The sequence below is a fragment of the Mastigoproctus giganteus genome, chromosome 10 (genome assembly GCF_048544385.1).
Source record: "Mastigoproctus giganteus isolate SK-2022 chromosome 10, ASM4854438v1, whole genome shotgun sequence".
NCBI lineage: Eukaryota > Metazoa > Arthropoda > Arachnida > Uropygi > Thelyphonidae > Mastigoproctus > Mastigoproctus giganteus.
In genome coordinates this window covers 43,476,852-43,498,866 of record NC_143584.1, presented here as the reverse complement: position 1 = coordinate 43,498,866, position 22,015 = coordinate 43,476,852, and the positions used below count along the sequence as shown (strand labels likewise).

Genomic DNA, 22,015 nt, shown 5'->3' with positions numbered 1-22,015 from the left:
GTAGCAAGTATGTTATATTTAATGATGGGCACAATCCAGAGGTTATACAATAACTGATTCATTTGGTGAATTATTCAATTACACTCAGTGACTCACATGGATGCTGGCAGCAGAGTTGAATCCAGTGTGTTTGCACTGGGGGAGGACGGCGAATGTAAACTCTGGGGGAGTTATGTGTACATTTTTTTATATCTGTATATTTTTTTATTATTATTTAATATTTACAACATATGTATATGTTACAAACAAATCTGCATATTTATGAATGTTATAATAAGAGAATTTGAGAAATCAAAATAGGAAACAAAAGGAAATGTTTATTATTTAACATTTGATACTAATAGTCAGTTCAAAAAAAACACATTACTGACAATAATCACAGTTTAATAAAATGAAAATCACTGATTCAAATTCATAAAATAGCACACAAATTATAATCAAACATGTAAGTATTATAATAATCTTATTTTTCCTTTGCTTTTCCTTCGAATATGTATCAGTCACTTCATTTATTAAGTTTTATGATAACTAGTTAGCTTTAGTAGATGCACATGAGGCAAGAAAGCAAGCTTATACAGCATTTCACCCAACCATTCACTCCAAATGTTTGTCTATGTCTATATTGAATTTATTTAAGCTGTCAACTTCTACAATGACAGATGGAAGTTGTTCCATCAATCAACCACCTGCTGGATAAAGGAAAATTTCTGCACATCTATTCTACAACTGTCTTTCCTCAATTTGAATTTAAGTAACTAAACCAGGGTAACTAAAAGTAGAAACAGGTGCACGTATACTTGCATGTACACCAATGCTAGGAGTATAGTAATAAATTTGATGAGCTTGAAGTGCTAGTCAAGACATCAAAGGCAGATATTGTTGGGATATCAGAGACAGGGTGTCACACAGGCAAAGTAGTGCAGAATTGGAATTTGGGTAGTACAATGTGTACAGAAATGATCGATAGGGCAGGAAGGGAAGAGGGATTATGCTATTAGCTAAGAAACACATAAAATCTAAGGAAGTGCATCCAATTGATGTTGGTGGACAATGGAATGTTGAGTCTGTTTGGTGTGACATAAGCACTGGGAGAGGAAAAATGAGAGTAGGTGTATGTTATAGGCCTAATGAATCTGATGAGTATAATAAGCAATTGTGCAGAGAAATAGAGTGGGACAATAAATCAGAGTGTCTTATAATAGGAGATTTTAATTTCCCAGAGATAGAATTTGTGGATTGGTCACTCACACAATAGCAAGGCTATGGTGGATTTATTGGATGATTGTTTTCTACAGAAGCAGCATGTTCGGAGATAACTAGAGGCAGTAATACTCTTGATCTGATTATCAGTAGTGATTCTTCATGCATTAAGAATCTGCAGATAAGGAAATCACTGGGTGGCAGCAATCACAGTGCGCTGAATTGGGATTTACTCAAAGAGGTAACTACCATCATGAGTAAAGGGAAGGGTTTTTGCTTTCGTAAAGGTGACTATGGTGGTCTGAGACAGTATTTAAATTCTATATGGTGGGACCAACTGACGATGTTACCAAAAGCATATTCAAAATGGGAAGCATTCAAATAATTAATCTTGGAAGCTATTAGGGTTTTCATACCAACTAACAAATACTGTTCAAGATTTAGTCCTATATGGATGTCAGATGAACTAATTAGACATGTTACAGAGAAGAAAAATGCATGGCATACATATAAATTATGTAAAATGCATTCATTTTACATTCTACTTTTCGTACCCCCCCTCTTTTCCATTTTTGCTGTATCCCTTATGCTAAAAGAGGTGTTTTTGTTTTCTTGGTTATCCCAGTGAAAACATTACTAAGAAACACATAGGGTAAACTTGACTACCAGCTCGTGATAGCGATAAGAGTCCAAAATTCAGGAGGGTTGAGGCTTCACACGTCTGAATATCATCCGAATATTGTATCAACCCCCCTGTTCACTGTTGTCTCTATTCTAGATAAGCAGTCGTTAGGGAGAAGTTAGTTACCAGTCCAGAAAAATATGAGCTTTCGCTCTCTCTGGAAAATACTGGTGAGCTTATCGGTCGTGTCGGCGTGAGAATAAGGTGCCCCCACCCTTGATTGGACTCCGAGGGGGGGTGGCGAAAGTTCACGCGATAAGGTGCATAATACCAGGAGGACGGGAGACTGACGGAGTTGGAAGACGTGAGATCAACGCGAGAGTAAGCAGTTTTTGGAGTAGTGAAGAGTAGTCGTGAGCTTAGCAGTGAAATCTAGTGAAGAGAGTGGAAGAGAGACACAGAATGGAGAAAGAGGAAGATAGGAAGATGATGAGGACACCGACCTCGAGCCCCGTATGTAGCCGAAGGAGTCGTCTTAACTTCGGTAAGTTCTAATCGCTTCCTACAGCTATGCATAAACTTTACTCCTCAAGAATATGATTAATTATGTTAATGTGACTAAAGGTAGAATATCCTAATACTGCTATCTTAAAATAGCGCATCACTTAGATTGTCGGTTTTTCACAAATTAACGATAGGTAAAATGATGAATCTTAAGAGTGCTATCCTAAATAGTGCGGTATTTTAGTATTGACACCCATCATGTTTGTATAACCATTATGTCATATGCCAGTGCTTGCCTGAGATGAAGTATCCACATGAAGAACACCTATGTGAAGAGCACATTAGTTTCCAAAGTATCAATAATTGCTAAGAACTCTTAAATACTTCCATAAAATCCATTTATATTATTGTAACCAAATGATTTAGGATTTGCTTGTCACTGCCACTAGGGCGGTAGTTATTAAATATGTACCATTTCTGTAATAGATTGCATTAAACCATGTTTTGTTTTAACATATGCCTCAAACCTATCCTCCATTCACGCTAATAAATAAGCAGAGAATTAGAATAGAAGAACTTATATTCAGTGCTCAACTCCTAACTATAATTGGAATGGATTTGAGTATTATGAGCCTTGGTCAAAGCTGCAGTTCCTATTCCCTTCCGCTGGGTAGGATTACCGAGGGCCGAGACCATTGTCCTAATATAGAAAACCACTAGACAGTCACATGAGTATACTGGGGTTATGACAGAACAAATGATCAAGGAAGGAAAACGTCCCGCTATACAGATGTGTTGTTCAGAGAAGTCTGAATGATACTAGTAAGTAAACTCCAGTATAACAATTAACATGTGACACAGAAGCCTATGATAGATATAAGCTGGTCTATAACCAACTTACAAAGGAGGTTAGGCAGGCGAAGGTAGATTACGGGAAATCTTTGGCAAAGGATGCAAAGAGTTCTTTACTTACGTAAATTCTAGAAGGAAGGGGGATAAATCAGATTGGTCCATTTGATATAGACAGTTCAACTGTTGATTTGTTATTTGTTATTTTTAGTTTTTAGGAGCATTAGCAACTAAGGCCATATTGCTCCGGGATATGCGGTGGTCATTCCCTGACCTTTCCGTATTTGGTGGTGACGGGTTCGAACCCCGGTCTAATCAAGAAGCGTGTGCTACGCACTGCTGCTCCTTCCCACCTGGCTACGGAGGCGCCATTTCAACTGTTGATGATCCTGCTCAGGTAGCTAACAAACTAAATGAGTATTTTGCATCTACATTCACACATGAGGAGTTATTCAGGGAGGGGAATGCCAGAGGTGTATTAAACTCGAGCAGTAAGCTAGATAATCTTGTAATAACTGAGAGTAAAGTGGAAGAGAAATTTGAAGATAAAACATAAGAAAGGCACTAGGGGTGGATGGAATCTATCTGGTTATATTACAGGAGGTAGCAAAGAAAGTAAGCAAACCCTTAGCCATAATTATGAGAGCTTCTTGGACTCAGGGAAGGTACCCATGGATTGGAGATGTGCAAATGTGACCCCAATCCATAAAGGGGGATCAAGGAGAGACAGATAATTACAGACCTGTTAGTTTAACTTCTGTTCCAAGGAAATTAATGGAGGCACTGGTTAAAGAAGCATTGCAGGGTCATCTGCACAAGATTTCAGTTATAGTTCGGACACAGCATGGGTTTGTTAAGGGGAAGTGTTGTTGAACCAATTTGATTGGATACTATGCTGTAGTCACAAAGAAACTGTAACGTAAAGAATAATTTTGATATCATATTTTAGATCTTAGAAGGGCTTCAGATACTGTTGCACATGGAAGTCTGCTGCATAAATTGGAGCAGTGTGGTATTGGAGGCAAATTGCTGCTATGGATAAAGCGATAGTTGAGTGGGAGAAGACAGAGGGTGGTAATCAATGGACACTACTCATCCTGGACTAATGTTATCAGTGGAGTCCCTCAGGCTTCAGTATTGGGTCCATTGTTGTTTTCTGTATTTATAAATGATATTGATGATGGTATATCAAGCTTAATGTCCAAGTTTCCAGACGATATGAAGGTTGGCAGCGTTGTTAAGGACACTGATGACAGTATGTTGCTGCAAGATGATCTCGAAAAGTTGAGCAGATGGGCTGAGAGGTGGCAAATGAAGTTTAACATTGACAAATGTAAAGTACTGCATATGGGAAGCAGTAACCCCAGAGTAACGTATCAACTGTGTGGTACTACACTGACAGTGGTCGAGAGTGAAAAGAACCTGGGGGTAATTGTGCAGGCAGATATGAAGTTTTCTGAGCAGTGTAGATGGTCTGCAAGAGTAGCTCATGGTGTCTTGTCAATGATATACAGGAATTTTTCTAGCAGGGATAAAGAGGTGATTATCCCCTTGTATAAGGCAATAGTCAGGCCACACCTTAAGTACTGTGTACAGGTCTGGAGGCCTCATTTTAAGAAGGATGTGGAGCTGTTACAACGATTAGAGAGAAGGTTAACTAGATTAGTGAATGGAACAAAGGGTTGCTCTTGCAAAGAAACGCTTAAGTTTTTCAAATTACAGTGTCTGAAGACTAGGTACCTGTGGGGTGATCAGATTGAGGTATATAAAGCTTTGATTGGTTTGAGCATGTTCAATGCTGATGGGAGTTTTCCTTTTCCTCAGAATAATCACCTGAGAGGGCATAAATTCAAATTGAGAGAAGACAGTTGTAGGATAGATGTGTGGAAGTATGCCTTTTAGTCAGGAGGTTGTTGATTGCTGGAACAAACTTCCATCTGTCGTTGTAGTTCATAGCTTAAGCAGATTCAAGGAAGAACTAGACAAACATTTGGAGTGAGTGGATGGATGAAATGAGAAGGGTGTTTTTTTTGCCTGATACTATATAAGCTTGCTTTCTTGCATCATGTGCCCTTGCTAATGTTTAGCATTTTAGCTAACACTGTAGCTGCTGGGTTTTTGCAGCATTATCAAGGGATTATTTAGATCACCTTGCAGGAGTCTAGTCTCCAGACACTGTAATTTGCAAAAGCCTTAAGCCTTTCTTGTTAAGAGTAACCCTTTGTTCCATTCACCAACCTTGTTGCCCTTCTCTGTACTCGTTCCAGCAACTCTACATCCTTCCTAAAGTGTGGCCTCCAGACCTACATATACAGTAATCAAGGTGTGGCCTAACCATTGCCTTATACAAGTGGATAATCACATCGTTTTCCTTGCTAGAGAAACTTCATATCTGACTGCATAATAACCCTCAGGTCCTTTTCATTCTCTACCACCCTCTCGCATAGTACCACACAGTTGATATGTTACTCTTGGGTTACTGCTCCCCAAATGCAGTACTTTATATTTGTCAATGTTAAATTTCAGTTGCCACCCCTCAATCTGTTCAACTTTTCTAGATCCTGTTGCAGCAGCATACTGGCATTAACAACCCTGCTGACCTTTGTATCATCTGCAAACTTAGACAATAAGCCTGATATACCATCATCAATACATTAATAAATACAGAAAACTACAATGGACCCAACACTGAATCCCGGGGAACTCCACAACATTAGTCCACAAAGAGCAGTGATCATTAATTACCACTCTGTCTTCTCCCAATGAACCATCCCTTTATCCATAGTAGCAATTTTCCTCCAATGCCAAACTGCTCCAATTTGTGCAGCAATCTTCCATGTGCAACAGAATCAAAAGCCTTTCTAAGATCCAGATATGTGATATTAAAATTATTCTTTGCATTCAGTTCCTTTTTGACCACATCATAGTATCCAATCAAATAAGTCAGACAATACTTCCCTTTAACAAACCCATGCTGTGTCTGAACTATAACTGAAGTTTTCTCTAAATGACACGGCAGTGCTTCTTTATCCAGAGCCTCCAATAATTTCTCTTGAACAGAAGTTAAACTAACAGGTCTGTAATTACTTGTGTCTCCCTTTGATCCTCCTTTATGAATTGGGGTCACATTTGTACATCTCGAATCCATGGGTACATCCCCCGAGTCCAAGGAAGCTCTTGTAATTATGGCTAAAGGTTTGCTTACTTCCTTTGCTGCCTCCTTTAATATAACTGGATAGATCCCATCCACTACGGGTGGCCTTTTTTATGTTTATCTTCCACAGTTTTTCCTCCACTTTCCTCTCAGTTATTACAAAATCATTTAGCTCACTGCCAGAGTTTAATACACCTCTGGCAATCCCACCCCTGAATAACTCCATGTGTAAATGAAGATGCAAAATACTCATTTAGTTTGTTAGCTACCTGAGCAGGATCATCAACAGTTGAACCATCAATATCAAGCGGACCAATCTGATTCATCCCTTTCCTTCTAGAGTTTTACATAAATAAAGAACTCTTTGCTGCTTTTCTTTACATCATTTGCGAAATATTTCTCATAAATTGCTTTTGCCTGCTTTACCTCCTTTGTCACTTGATTACAGACCAGCTTATATCCCATAGGCTTCTGTGTCATCTGTTAATTTATATGAATCCCATGCATTTTTCTTCTCTGCCACATGTCTCATTAGTTCATCTGATATCCATTTACACCTAAATCTTGAATAATATTTGTTAGTTGGTATGAAGAGCCTAGTAGCCTCCAAGATTAATTCTTTGAGTGCTTCCCATTTAGAATTTGCTGTTGGTATCATCATCAGTTGGTCCTGCTGTATAAAATTTAAAAACTGTCTCAGACCCCAGTAGTCAACTTTACAAAAGCAAAAACTCTTCCTTTACCCCTGATGGTAGTTACCTCTTTGAGTAAATCCAACATCAGCATACTGTGATCACTACCACCTAGTGGTTACTATATCTGCAAATTCTTAATGCATGAAGAATCACAACTGATAATCAGATCAAGAGTGTTACTCTCTCTAGTTGTCTCCCAAACATGCTGCTTTAGAAAACAATCATCCAATAAATCCACAAAAGCTTTGCTAGTGTGTGAGTGACGAATCCTCAAGTTCCAGTCAATATCTGGGAGATTAAAATCCCCCATTATAAGACAATCTGATTTACTGGCCCACTTTATTTCTCTGTACAGTTGTTCATTATACTCAGAGTCATTAGGCCTATAACACACTCCTACTCTCAATTTTGCTTTTCCAGTGTTTATGTTCCTCCAAATTGATGCAACACTGCACTGTCCACCCATCTGCACCACTGCACGTCCTTAGATTTTTACTACTAATAGCAGAACCCCTACTCCCTTCCTATCCTGTCTATCCTTTCTGTACATATTGTAACTCACCAAATTCCAATTCTGCATTCTTTATATCTGCATGAGACCAAGTCTCTGATATTCCAACAATATCTTCCTTTGATGTTTTGACCAACAGCTCAAATTCATCAAATTTATTTACTAAACTACTAACATTGGTGCACACGCAAGTATACATGCACCTGTTCTTATTCTTATCTACCCTAACACAGTCCACGTACTTAATTATTACTCAATGACTCCCAGCACTCTCTCAAATCTCCCACACCTTGTTTTCCAGGCTGCTGCTCATTCCAATAGAAGCAGTATAAGAATCACTTTCACCTCTGCCCCAAATGCTACTGTTAATCTAATAGTCTGTGTATCTGCGCAAGCTAGAAGTTTTCCGACCCACCTAACACTGCCTTGATAGCATCAGCAAATATTTTTGAAGCCTTCTATTTAAGTGTACCCCATCCCTGTAGAAGCAGTCTTTCCTGTCACAAGCACAGACCAGACTAAAAAAATTCTACCCCTGGAGCCTTGCACAATCTCTCCAGGGCCGAATTGTTTGACAAGGCTCTCATCATATACTCCCTCCTATCATGTCTGGACAGAATTGCAAACACTTACAAATTCAACCCTAACTCATGGCTTTTTTTTCAACATTAACCTGTATTTGTTAAGTTAAGTAATTATGCCGTTCTCCTACCCTTAATATCATTCTTGCCAACATGTACAATAATATCAGTTTTTGTGCCCTTAAAAGATATCTGCTCTACAACATCATCAACTTTTGCCCCAGGCAGACATACTATGTCTTGTTCCACGTATCCTTTTTGCACAATAGATTCCATTTCCCTGACAATGGAGCCACCCACAACAACTAGTTCCTGTGGGACCAGTGCATTCTGCCTTGGGGATTGGTGCTGTGTTGCTTGATGTTCAAGTGCAAGCTCTGGTGCTGATGCGGGCAGCTGAGAGCTTGATGGGCCTCCTCAATTTAAATCCTTTAAGGGCATCTACCCTCTTCTTCAAGCTCTCATAAAGTGCCATATAAACGCTGAGTTGGAGTCTGATTTCCTCACACTCCTTACATTGAGCTATTATTTGGTTTTTTTTTAGAAGCATTAGCAACTAAGGCCATATTGCTCCGGGGATATGCGGTGGTCATTCTCTGACCTTTCCGCATTCTCCGTATTCGGTGGTCACGGGCTCGAACCCTGGCCTAATCAAGAAATGTGTGCTACGCACTGCTGCACCTGCCCACCTGGCTATGGAGGCGCCTCTTACATTGAGCACACACAAAGACATTCCCCTTGGCAATATCATGTCCTGTTCCTGAGAGGACCACAAACAAACAGTATATTTCAAAAGGCTATGATTCAGAGCACAACCAAGTTCTACCGAGCCACAGAACTCCCACTATCTTGAGCCTTTTGCTTTGCTGCTCTGGTCTGAGGCATCATTTTGATTCAATTTAAATTCAATTAAAAATATAACACTATACTTATATCCCAATGCAGTAACAACACTATATATATATTTCAGTATAGAGTTTTATCTCCTACCAAGTTATGTTATATGAATTTTGTATCTCCTATCAAGTTTAAGTTATAACATTACATTTGTAAAATCTAAGTGGTTATATGTATTAAGTTAAAATGCTATGTTTGTAAAATCTAAGTAGTTATAATAGATAATAAATGTAACTTACTATTGCCACCCATGTGGTTCGAACTCTCACGCAAGCAATCTATGCCAAATCACTGATTCTAAAAGCTCTATGAATAGTACTGTTGTACGTTACAATCTACATGACAAGTTAAATTATTAAAACAGGTAAGTAGTGCTATAATTTATAGATTATAATAAATAAATAAAAAATAACCACTTCCACTTCACCCCTCTGTTCATTCGAAATACCTGTCCAGCTGAGCCTTAAACTTATTTAGGCTATCAACTTCCACGACAAGGGATGGAAGTCTATTCCACCTACCAACCACCCGCTGGCTAAAGGCAAATTTCCGCGCATCTATCCTACATCTGTCTTTCCTCAATTTGAATTTATGCCCTCTCAGGTGATTATTCTGAGCAAGAGGAAGAATCCCATCAGCATTGAGCATGCTCAAACCATTCAAGGCTTTGTACACCTCTATCAGAACACCTCGCTGGTGCCTAGTCTCCAGACACTGTAATTTGCAAAACTTAAGCCTTTCTTCGTAAGAGCACCCCTTTGTTCCATTCACTAATCTTGTTGCTCTTCTCTATACTCGTTCCAGCAGCTCTACATCCTTCTTGAAATGAGGCCTCCAGGCCTGTATATAGTCTAGGTGTGGCCTGACTATTGCCTTATACAAGGGAATAATCACCTCCTTATTCCTGCTAGAAAAATTCCTATATATCATTGACAATACACCATGAGCTACTCTTGCAGCCCGTATGTACTGCTCAGAGAACTTCATATCTGCCTGCACAACCACCCCCAGGTCCCTTTCATTCTCTACCACTGTCAGTGTAGTACCACAGAGTTGATACATTGCTCTGGGTTTGCTGTTTCCCATATGTAGTACTTTACATTTGTCAATGTTAAACTTCATTTGCCACCTCTCAGCCTATCTGCTGAACCTTTCCAGATCCTGTTGCAGCAGCATAGTGTCAGTAGTGTCCTTGACAACCCTGCCAACCTTCGTATCGTCTGCAAACTTGGACATTAAGCTTGATATACCATCATCAATATCATTTATAAATACAGAGAACAATAAAGGACCCAATACTGAACCCTGAGGGACTCCACTAATAATATTAGTCCACGATGAGCAGTGTCCATTGATTACCACTCTCTGTCTTCTCCCCTCAACCACCCCTTTATCCATAGCAGCAATTTGTGCAGCAGTCTTCCATGTGCAACAGTATCAAAAGCCTTTCTAAGATCCAAGTATATAATATCAAAGTTATTCCCTGCATCCAGTTCTTTTGTGACGGCATGACTGCATCATAGTATCCAATCAAATTGGTCAGGCAAGACTTTGCCTTAACAAAACCATGCTGTGTCCGAGCTATAACTGAAGTCTTGTCTAGATGATCCTGCAGTGCTTCTTTAACCAGTGCCTCCATTAATTTTCCGGGAACAGAAGTTAAACTCACAGGTTTATAATTACTTGTGTCAGCCTTTGATCCTCCCTTGTGAATTGGGGTCACATTTGCACATCTCCAGTCCATGGGTACCTCCCCTGAGTCCAAGGAAGCTCTCATAATTATGGCTAAGGGTTTGCTTACTTCCTTTGCTGCCTCCTTTAATATAACTGGTAGATCCCATCCACCCCAGGTGCCTTTGTTGTGTTTATCTTCAACAATTTCTCCTCCACTTTACTCTCAGTTATTACAAGATTCTCTAGCTTACTGCTAGAGTTGAATACACCTCTGGCATTCCTCTCGCTGAATAACTCCTCATGTGTGAATGTCGATGCAAAATATTCATTTAGTTTGTTAGCTACCTGAGCAGGGTCATCAACAGCTGACCCATCGATATCAAGTGGACCAATCTGATTCATCCATCCCCTTCCTTCTAGAGTTTACATAAGTAAAGAACTCTTTGCTGTTTTTCTTCGCATCCCTTGCCAAGGATCTCTCGTAATCTGCCTTCGCCTGCCTAACCTCCTTTGTAACTTGGTTACAGATCAACTTGTATCTATCATAGGCTTCTGTGTCATGTGTTAATTTGTATGTATCCCATGCATGTTTCTTCTCTGCCATATGCCTTATCAGTTCATCTGACATCCATTTAGGCCTAAACCTTGAACAATATTTCTTAGTTGGTATGTATAGCCTAGTAGCTTCCAAGATAAGTTCCTTGAATGCTTCCCATTTTGCATTTGCTGTTGGTAACATCATGAGTTGGTCCCACTGTATAGAATTTAAATACTGTCTCAGTCCATCGTAGTCACCTTTACGAAAGCAATAACCCTTCCCTTTACCCCTAATGGTAGTTACCTCTATGAGTAAATCCCACTTCACCACACTGTGATCACTGCCACCTAGTGGTTCATTTATCTGCAGATTCTTAATGCATGAAGAATCACTACTGATAATCATATCAAGAGTATTACTCTCTCTAGTTGCCTCCCGAACATGCTGATGTAAAAAACAATCATCCAATAAATCCACAAAAGCCTTGCCAGTGTGTGAGTGACCAGCCCCCAAATTCCAGTCAATACCTGGGAAATTAAAATCCCCCATTATAAGGCTCTCTGATTTACTGGCCCACTCTATTTCTCTGTACAATTTCTTATTATACTCATCAGAGTCATTAGGCCTATAGCACTCTCCTACTCTCAATTTTGATCTCCCAATGCTTATGTCACACCAAACTGACTCGACACTGCACTGTCCAGTAATGTCGACTGGCTTCACTTCCTTGGATTTTATGTGTTTCTTAACTAATAGCATAACCCCTCCTCCCTTCCTATCCTGTCTATCCTTTCTGTAGATATTGTATTCCCCAAATTCCAGTTCTGCATTCCTTATATCTGTGTGACACCACGTCTCTGAAATCCAAACAATATCTGCCTTTGATGTTTTGAGCAATAACTCAAATTCATCAAATTTATTTAATAAACTCCTAGCATTGGTGTACACACAAGTGTACATGCGCCTGCTTTTCCTTTTAGCCACCCTAACACAACCCATGTGTTTACTTGTACCCCCATGATTCCCAGCAGTCTCTGTAATATCCTGCATCTTATTTTTCAGGCTGCTGCTCGTTCCAATATAAGCAGTGCAAGAATCACTTTCACCTCTGCCAGCGGCTACTGTTAATCTATTAGTCCTTGTATTCCCCAAATCTAGCAGTTTTCCGACCCACCTAACACTGCCTCGATAGCATCAGCAAACATTCTTGCTCCCTTTCCATTTAAGTGTATCCCATCCCTGTAGAAGCAGTCTCTCCTGTTAACAAGTACAGACCAGGCTGAAAAAAATTCTACCCCTTGAGCACTGCACAATCTTTCCAGGGCCGAATTGATCAACAGGGCTCTCATCATATACTCCCTCCTATCGTGTCTGGGCAGAACTGCAGACACTTTCAAATTCAACCCTAATTCACGGCTTTTTTTCATCAGTGACCTGTACTTGTTAAGTAATTCCGCCGGTCTCCTACTCTTAATATCATTAATGCCAACGTGTACAACTATATCACCTTTTCAACTATATCACCTCCATATGCTTTTGTATCTTTGTTACATAGAAACTCCCAGTATCTGCTATATCAATATGAAAACAATGATGCCAGATTTGAATGCTACTTGATTCAATTCCAGCAGAATTGGTTTTGGGACCTTTTCGCCTTTTGCTTGTATTCAGCTTCAGGAGCATCTCTTTTCAACATATAACAATAATCAGCTAACATGGCAGCACTCCATATGCTTTTGTATCTGTGTTCCATCACTGCAATGTCTTGTGGAAGTACTTACCATGTTCGTTGCTGACAGCACCACAATTTGGCAGGATGAAATGTGACATGTTGCACCCCAGTTTTTTGTAAGAAGTAATGAGGTCTTCCACAAGCTGCCTGTAGTTGCTGGCTTGAACATTTCCTAGAAAACCAGTTGAAACATTTCAAAAGGCTTTCCATTTTGATTTCTCACTATCACTAAGGTCATTCAAACTGTTTGTCTTTGAAAAGTTGCCTTATTTCTGGATCAATGAAAATGCCTACCTTAATGTTCTCTGTACTAAGTTGTGAGAATTTCTCTTGCAGGTATGTGATGCAGGACCATTCACTTCTAAAGCCTTCACAAAATTTTTCATGAACCCCAATTTGATGTGGAGTGGTGGAAGCAAAACTTTATTTGGATCTACCAGAGGTTCAAATGTTACATTCTTCATTCCAGGCGTTAATGATTTTTGTTGAGGCCAACTCCTCTTCTCGTAGTGCATATCCTTGGCACAACTATCCCACTTGCAGAGAAAGGAAAAATACTTAGTGTAACCCTTTTGCGGTCCTAATGAAATGGCAATTACCTTTAAATCACCACATATCTTCCAATCATACTTCTGATAGTGTACATCTAGGAGGATGTTCTCCATGTTCACGTATATTTCTTGTTTGTGGACAGCATATGCAAGAGGTATTGAAAGAAGCATATTTCCATTGTGTAATAACACAGCCATAAGGCTAACCTTAGAAGTGTCTATAAATAGTCATCATTCTTCAGGAACATGCCTCATGTTCATTGCTGCCATTAGACCATCAACATCCTTACAAAGAGTGAGTTCACTTTCTGTTTTATAGAATTTATCATAGTCTTTATTTAGAGTAAGAAATGTCACTTTCACAGAATGATCAAGAAGATTCCACTGTTGTAGCCTTGAGGGCAAAAGCTCTGCCTTATTCTTTGGCAGTTCAAGATCCCTGATGAGGTCATTAAGCTCACTTTCTGTGATCTTATATGGTTCAGTAAGATAAAGGTGGACAAAATGGTGGATCCCTTGACATAGATGGCTGTTGTACTTCTTTGTGTATATCAAGTTGATATTCATCAGTGTCTTCATCTTTATCAGAGTGTACAGAAAAAGAGTCTGGTGGTTCATCAGTAGGTAGTACTTCAATGTGAGGCATGAGACGAATTGCAGATGGTATATTTGGGTACATTGCTGTCCATTTTTTTCTTCATTGTCATCCCTTTTCTAATAGGAGGCACCATACAGAAGTGACAGTCTGTTACCTGATTTGCTGGCTCCCTCCATGGGCACTGTGAAAGGCATAAAATGTCCCTTTCGATTCACCCCACACATTGAGTTTTGATAAACAGATAGTGCAGCATATGTGTATATGTAGAGTTTAGTTCTTGCCCTGGCCACCTACTTTACACCCAAAGTACAAGTAGGCCTTTTTTATGGTTCAAGTTAATGGACACTTTCTTGAAGCTATCATGACTTTTCCACATACGTAACAGAAGTCATCTGGACTATTCACACAATTACAGGGCATATTAATCTTACGCGACACAAATACTACACAAAAATTAGGAATCTCACAGAGAACAAAAGTTAACTAGGAACAAATCAACTAATACCTAGCTGTATTCAAGGATTACTGCAACAGAGTTTAAGAAGCATATGAGGTGACAACTTATCATGTGATGCAGAGTGAGGCGACAGTTGCCGATCGCATGATAAGAGAATGGTGGTACTGAAACTACTGTGCTGCCATGCATTTTGTCGAGAGCTGTAGTTGACAATGTTGAGTAACTCCTAATATGAGACCTCAACTGTAATTCGAAAACAAGAACTAATCAACAAAGTTTAATATGATTTCTGTGTTCAGCAGAATGAAATTAGTCAAGATTGCGTGTTTTCATAACATTTTACGTGTTAACTAGCGTTATATAATAAAGGTATTAATTTAGTTTAAATCTTTTAATGTCAAGCCCCAAACAAATGCAGTACTCTTTGATGCCTGTGACAATTTCTTTAATACCAAAAGTAGCACATCACTATGAAGGGGTTGGCAACCCCTGATTTAGACTTTCAATATTAGTCCATTTATCAGAAATGAAGGAAAGTATGTCCCAAATATTATGAAGGTATGACCCAAATACGGAATTAAACCAAATACAAAATACACTGCTGGCACTTACATAACTTTAGTGTCATTTTGATTTTAATTGGATAACAGGGTGGATTTACCAAGTACAGCAATACCCTGCATAGCACTGATAATTGGTACTGAAACTGTTCCGTGTTATGTGAAACCATGCTGATTGAGGTATAATTATAATGGGTTTTAATTGAATGCATACCAGAGAAACAGTCTATAAACAAATTATAATAAATCTATAAACAATTTGCACTTGATAGCCAATTAAAAGGATTTGAAATAAAAAAAATATTGCAAAACTTTTATTAATGAAAAGGTAACACATGAGAGATGATAAAAAAGCTTTGTTTATTTAGGTATTTCAATAATAAAGTCTGGTGAAGTCGTCTCTTCTTTTCCTTGGCATATAAGTCTTTGTGGCATTGAATCCCATCTTGTAAAATTTGCTGTATCTTGATGCTATGTTCAACATCCAGATCTCCATTCATAATCGCCTTGCAGGCCATGGCAACCTCCCAAAAAAACTTTCTCCAATTTTTCTGTTGAAAATTCCTTTGGTTCCACTTCAATATTATCCACGTCAGAATTGTTTTCCTCTTCTTTATATGCAGTTTGCTCATCAATTTCAACGAGAGTTGCATCATCTAAGTCATTTGCATGTGAGTCACTGCAGTCACATACATTGGCAATGTCCAAAGTTTCGAATCCCAAGTCTCTTCCAATCTTCACAACATCTTCGGTAATTGTCTGAATTTGTGATTCAAAATCAGTGGAATCATTTGCCAAATGGGGCAAAACATACTGCCAAACAGAATGCTAGTTATTTAGTTAGTTAGTTATTTGGTTTTTAGGAGCATTAGCAACTAAGGCCATATTGCTCCAGGATATGCGGTGGTCATTCCCTGACCTTTCCCCATCCTCCGTATTTGGTGGCGACGGGCTTGAACCCCGGTCTAATCAAGAAGCATGTGCTACGCACTGCTGCTCCTTCCCACCTGGCTACGGAGGCGCCCCCAAACAGAATGCATATTGGTGGCAGTGATTTCTAGCCAAGATGCAAATATAGTTTTGATCGTATTTAGAGAGGTAAAAAATAAATTGTGAAATGAAAAGTTTTAAAACCTATCACATCATCTTGTCACAGATCAAACGTTAAAATTTAGTGTTGATTTGGCCTTCCTTATATTTGCATCAATAAGGAAAACAAAAATAACAAACATTTGAAATAATTTCCAACCTATCACATCATCTTGTCACAGATCAAACGTTAAAATTTAGTGTTGATTTGGCCTTCCTTATATTTGCATCAATAAGGAAAACAAAAATAACAAACATTTGAAATAATTTCCATTTCAATATATAGATAATTCAGATTTTATGAAAAAAAAAAAAAAGCCATCTCTACTAAATTTATAGTTCTCCAATTTTAATGAACCACGTGGTTGCTTAACAAATATTTGTGTCAAGGCAATAGTAGATACAGTGATATTTAATACTAAATATTACCATATCTACTGTTGAGTACTAAATAATCAGTATACACAATATTACTGTTTATTTTGTGTAATATTTAGTATTTGGAAAAATAATGCAAGAAAGACAGCTTATAAACATAACTCAAAAATAAAAAAATATTAAAAACTTAAAGACTACATTTTGTCACTCCTAATAATTTTTCCAATTTTCCTTTAAATCTATTCAAACTGTCCACTTCCATTTGTGAATACATATAGCAAAATAAGTAATTTTTGCCAAATAAATCTTTAAACATTCATTCTACAAAACAATATTCTATTTAATTATTATAATGCTTAATATATTTAAACAATACAATAATGAAAGGTCAATTAAAACAGTGCTAAACAAGGTACTGTCACAAAATACCATTTATAAGAAAAATATAAATCTAGATTTCTTGCATGTATTTATATTTACATCAAAAGGTGGTAGATGACTCTCCAGGGCAATATCACCACTTTGCACTTATTGGAGGAACCCATGTTTGGTCTGCAGAGCAAAGCTTCAGCAAACCTCCTATCTCTTTTGTCATACAGTATGATTGATGACTTTTGAGATTATGATGGGCATCATGGCAAGATCCAATCTTCCTTACATTTCGAGGGTACAGCTCTAAAATGGTGTTCATAGGCTAGGCACTAGTCCACCAGATCAAACTTTTTGGTAACTCTCTAGGACAATTATTTTTGGTTTTTTTTTTTTTTTTTTAGGAGCATTAGCAACTAAGGCCATATTGCTCCGGGATATGCGGTGGACATTCCCTGACCTTTCCCCATCCTCCGTATTTAGTGGTGACGGGCTCAAACCCCGGTCTAATCAAGAAGCGTGTGCTACGCACTGAAATGTGTGTAATCTTGCTGCCTCTACACTGTCAGATAGTGACTGGAAGAAGTCCAAGTAGTGTGTATGTGGGAGCATTGTTGAGGCCACTTTATGTCAAGGAGCTGGGTATATTCTCTGCCATATCCAAAAATTTCATTACATCATACAACAGGGCATACCCCCTCCCTGTACATTTATTTACTACTGAAAAATCATGTAAAAAAAAAATAGAACAAAATTAATCTGCAAAAATATCTAAACCTCCCAAACACATCCTTGTTCATGAAATGTACGTTGTCTCAACTCCAATCTCAATAACATCCATAGCCACTTACAGTCTGCCATGCTCCACATACCTTTTCTTAAAGAATCCCAATTATTGGTTGAGTCAACAAATGCTCATCTCTGATGTCCTAATTATTCACTGTATGAGTCTTTTCGCTTCAAAGGTTGTATTTGTCCATATATCTGCTCTGATATTCCCTGTCAGAGACTTAGTACTTTGGAATCTCCTCTTTTCAATCTTCTCTGGCTTAATTTCTTCATCCCATTCAGTCAAATTCAAATGTTGCCTCTATCATTATCCCAATTCCACTAATCACTTGGAATCCTTTGACTTTCTTCCTCTCTTTGAAACCTGACTTTCTCCAGTCCACTTTCTTAAGAGTGAGGTAATTTCCTTGGTGATTTTAACATTCACAACTCCAGCTGGCTTCCATTTTCTAGTCACACAGACCCAGCTGGTCAAGATGCAGAGGCTTCTGCAATCACTAATGATCTCACAGATTGTTCATTTATCTACCAGAATACCAGACAATCATAATACACAGCCAATGCTTCTGATCTCTTTCTCACAAACAACCCTTCCAAGTACATGATCAAGGTGAGTGGTTCTCTCAGCACCTCAGATCACAACTTGGTGATGATCTCTTCTCCAGTGGAGCCATTCTCAACTTTGTGTTGTTTGGCATTACAAGAATACAAATTTGAAATCAGTCTAGTGGACTATGTAACAGTCGGCCTGCAAATTTCATTTTAGAGCTGTTCCCTTGGAATATAAAGAAGATTGAATCTTACCATGATGCCCACCATAATCCCAAAAGGTATTAATCAACTTCATGGTGGAAGAGATGGAGGGGTTGCCGGAGCTTGCTCTCAAGACTAAACATAGGTTTTACCACTTTGAGCCTTCAATAAACAAAAAGTTGGTTTTGCACTAGTCGATGAGAATTATGTACCACCTAGTATTGCCTAACACAGAGGGGCAGCATTACTCTGTGTGGTGTGGACATCACACCTTGATCCCTGCTTATGTTAGTACACGCCTTGTATACTGGTCACCAGTATACTAGTCCATTTCAGGACTTGTACACTGGGATTATTCCCAGGTTGCTAACAGTCCCAATATTGTGATGGTGCAAGTAAAGGATTTAGTTTCACAGAACAACTGGATTCACCAAAATTTGGCACATTTGACTCAGAAGTGAAACCAAAAAATCAGTTCCATCACTGTTTTAGACTCCAGGGTAGCAAGCCCTAGCTTATCATACTTGAGAAAATGTCTGTGACAAACTTCAAGGGCCCAGTTTATAGGTAAGCTGGTCCTTGAGGTTCCAGGTAACTGTGCTTACAGAGATACAACCTCCCTTACACTTCGAAATACTCACCATATAGTAAAAACTGATTTAAAATCCTAATGATGGGAGGAATTTTTATGGATGTTTCTCCACATAGTGGCCAATTTAGACAATCTCAGGCAAAATTCCATAGTGTTTTCATCCAGCAAAAGTTAAACTTACCATAAAAATATCAGCAATTTTAAGGCATAATGCACCAATACTTCACAGCCTTAGCTGCTTTACTGCAAAAAGAAAGGGGATGGGCTTATATTTAAACACATAATTAGAATCCTTTGTGGGCATGACAATGAATAATGTCAGTGCTCTCCTTCACACCAAGCAGAAATGGTTTGAGTTAAATTCAAATCACCAGCTAAATTTAAGAGGTATTTCTCATCTCAACAGGAGGAAGTTTTATGTACTATTTGCATGCTGTTTGTAATTCAGTTTGCCTCAAGCGAAGACTATGTTTTTTGTTTTTTTTTAACCCTGAAAATTTACACTTGTCGTTCAGCAAAATAGAACCCACCACAGAATAGACATGACTTACAGACTAAAAATACATTTTGAGGGTTGCACAGTGGTTCCAATCATTGTGATCTGAGTATAATGTGTTATCAAAAAGTTTAGGAAATTAAGTAATATTTGCAAAGTGATGAAGCTCACTGGTTACTTTGAAGTAGATCCACTTAAAGGTGGTTCTCCTTCAAAGTAGGCTTCTTGATATTGTACACACCAATGCTTCTGCAACTTCTGGAATTATTCCTGATAAGCTTTTGGAATTGCTAATAGTTCCTGCATCACATTCTTCAAATTATTTATTATTTTTTTTTTTGTAGTTGTTCGCACATCAGCTTCTGTGGCCATAATGCACCTCCCAAGGTTTTGCAGTACTTTGATCCAAGCCCTAGGCGGGATTCGAACCCGCGACCTTTGGGTTGCCAGGCAGGCACTTTACCCACCCAGCTAGCCCAGTCGGCTTCAAATTAATAATTTCTTCAAATGTTACAAATCTGTGACCTTTCAAGAGGTATTTAAGCTTTTAGAAAAAAACATAATAATAATAAATCACAGGAACTAAATCCAGAGAGTATGGCAGATGGGGAATCACTGAGAAGAGGGTGCTCACAATAAATTCTTGAATGGAAAGCACTGTGCATGGATGCTTCATGATGCAAGCACGAATTTGTTGAAGCCCCACATTTTTTTTTTTTTTTTTTTTTTACTGTTTCCTCCAAACAGCATTATGCAATCACTGTGGAACTGTTTTGTAGTATTCCTGGTTCATTGTAAAACCAAACAGGACAAATTAATATTGAGCAATGCCTTGTGAGTCAAAAAATATGATAAGCATAATTTTTCACTTTTGATTGAAACTGTCTTGCATCTTTGGGCCATGGAAAAAACATAACCTTCAATTGAAAAGATTGGACCTTTGTTTCAGGGTCATAGCATTACACACATCATCACCATTTATCCTAGAAGAAGCAAAGGGTGAGTCAGCAGCAGCTCATTAATGAAGCTCCTGACATGCAAGAACTCTGCTCTGTGATCATCAGCAAGGATGTGAGCCACAATTTGGCTGAAACACATTGCATTCCCAAATCTTGTTAATATTGATTGACATGTTCCATAAGAATACCAATTCACTAGCAACTTTGTGAATTGTTAAACATTCAGTTGTTCATGATCACATCACGAACAACTGAATCATTGCCTTCTGAAGTTGAAATGGTGGTCAGAGTGATGATCATCTTTGAAGGACAAGTCTTCAAACTTTGCGAAGCAATCTATGAAAAGTCTCTGAACAACACATAACATATCTTTGAAAGCTGTCTTTAATATTTCCTAGGTTTCTGTTGCACTTTTCCCTAAATTTAGAATAAAATTTAATGCAAATTCACTGCTCAGTAAAATCACTCATTTTGAAGTGTGATGAAACACAATAAAACATCTTCTATTCAACAGATCAGTGGTTCTCAACCAGTGTGCCACAACCATTTTCAAGTGTGCCACAAGATTAGGAAAAGTTCCATTGAGTTTGATGGCAATCACTATTTTGGTGGGCCATTAATATTCATCTTTTAACTTCGAACTTCATTGGCAATTAAATTGTACTTTTAACTATACATATAACCACTTAGGTTACGTAACATAAATAATTAGTAAAAATAAATAATTAACATATAACTTGATATGGAAGTTATATAAAGGGATTTCGTAGATAACACTCGTTACTGAAACATAAATATTTCGTAGATAACACTCGTAGATTTCGTAGATAACACTCGTTACTGAAACATAAATCTTTCATAGATAACACTCGTTGCTGAAACATAAATATTTCGTAGATAACACTAGTAGATTTCGTAGATAACAATCATTACTGAAACATAAATATAGCGTTATAACTGTGTTGGGATACAAGTTTAGGATTTAATTTTATTCTGAAATTGAAATTTTATTGAAAGTAAATCGAAATCATGACTCAAACCAGAGCAGCAAAGCAAAAGGCTCAAGCTAATGGGAATGCTGTGGCTCAGGGGAGAACTGAGGGGGGCAGTTGCCCTCTGAATCACAGCCTTTTAAGATGCACTATTTGCTTGATATTTACGGAGCAGTCAGGTATGGGACATGATACTGCCGTGGGAGATGTCTTTGTATGTGTGCGATGCAAGGAGTGTAAGGAAATCAGGCAACAACTCAGCGTTGTTATGGGCCTATATGAGAGCTTGAAGGGACAGGGTGGATGCCCTCGAAGGATTACAAGTGAGGGGCCCATCAAGCTCTCAGCTGCCCACACCAATGCCAGAGCTTGCACTTGGTCATCGCGCAACACAGCGGCAACCCCGAAGGCAGAATGCGCTGGTCCCAAAGGAACTAGTAGTTGTTGGTGACTCTATTGTCGGGGAAACGGTAAA

The 22,015-nt window shown here is 38.4% G+C and overlaps 1 protein-coding gene across 1 annotated transcript in view; it reads right to left on the bottom strand.

Annotated features, from left to right (window-relative positions):
* Positions 1–22,015, bottom strand: part of su(r) (dihydropyrimidine dehydrogenase su(r)) — a 466,373-nt gene that overhangs the window by 90,496 nt on the left and 353,862 nt on the right. The gene's annotated exons all lie outside the window — the stretch shown is intronic.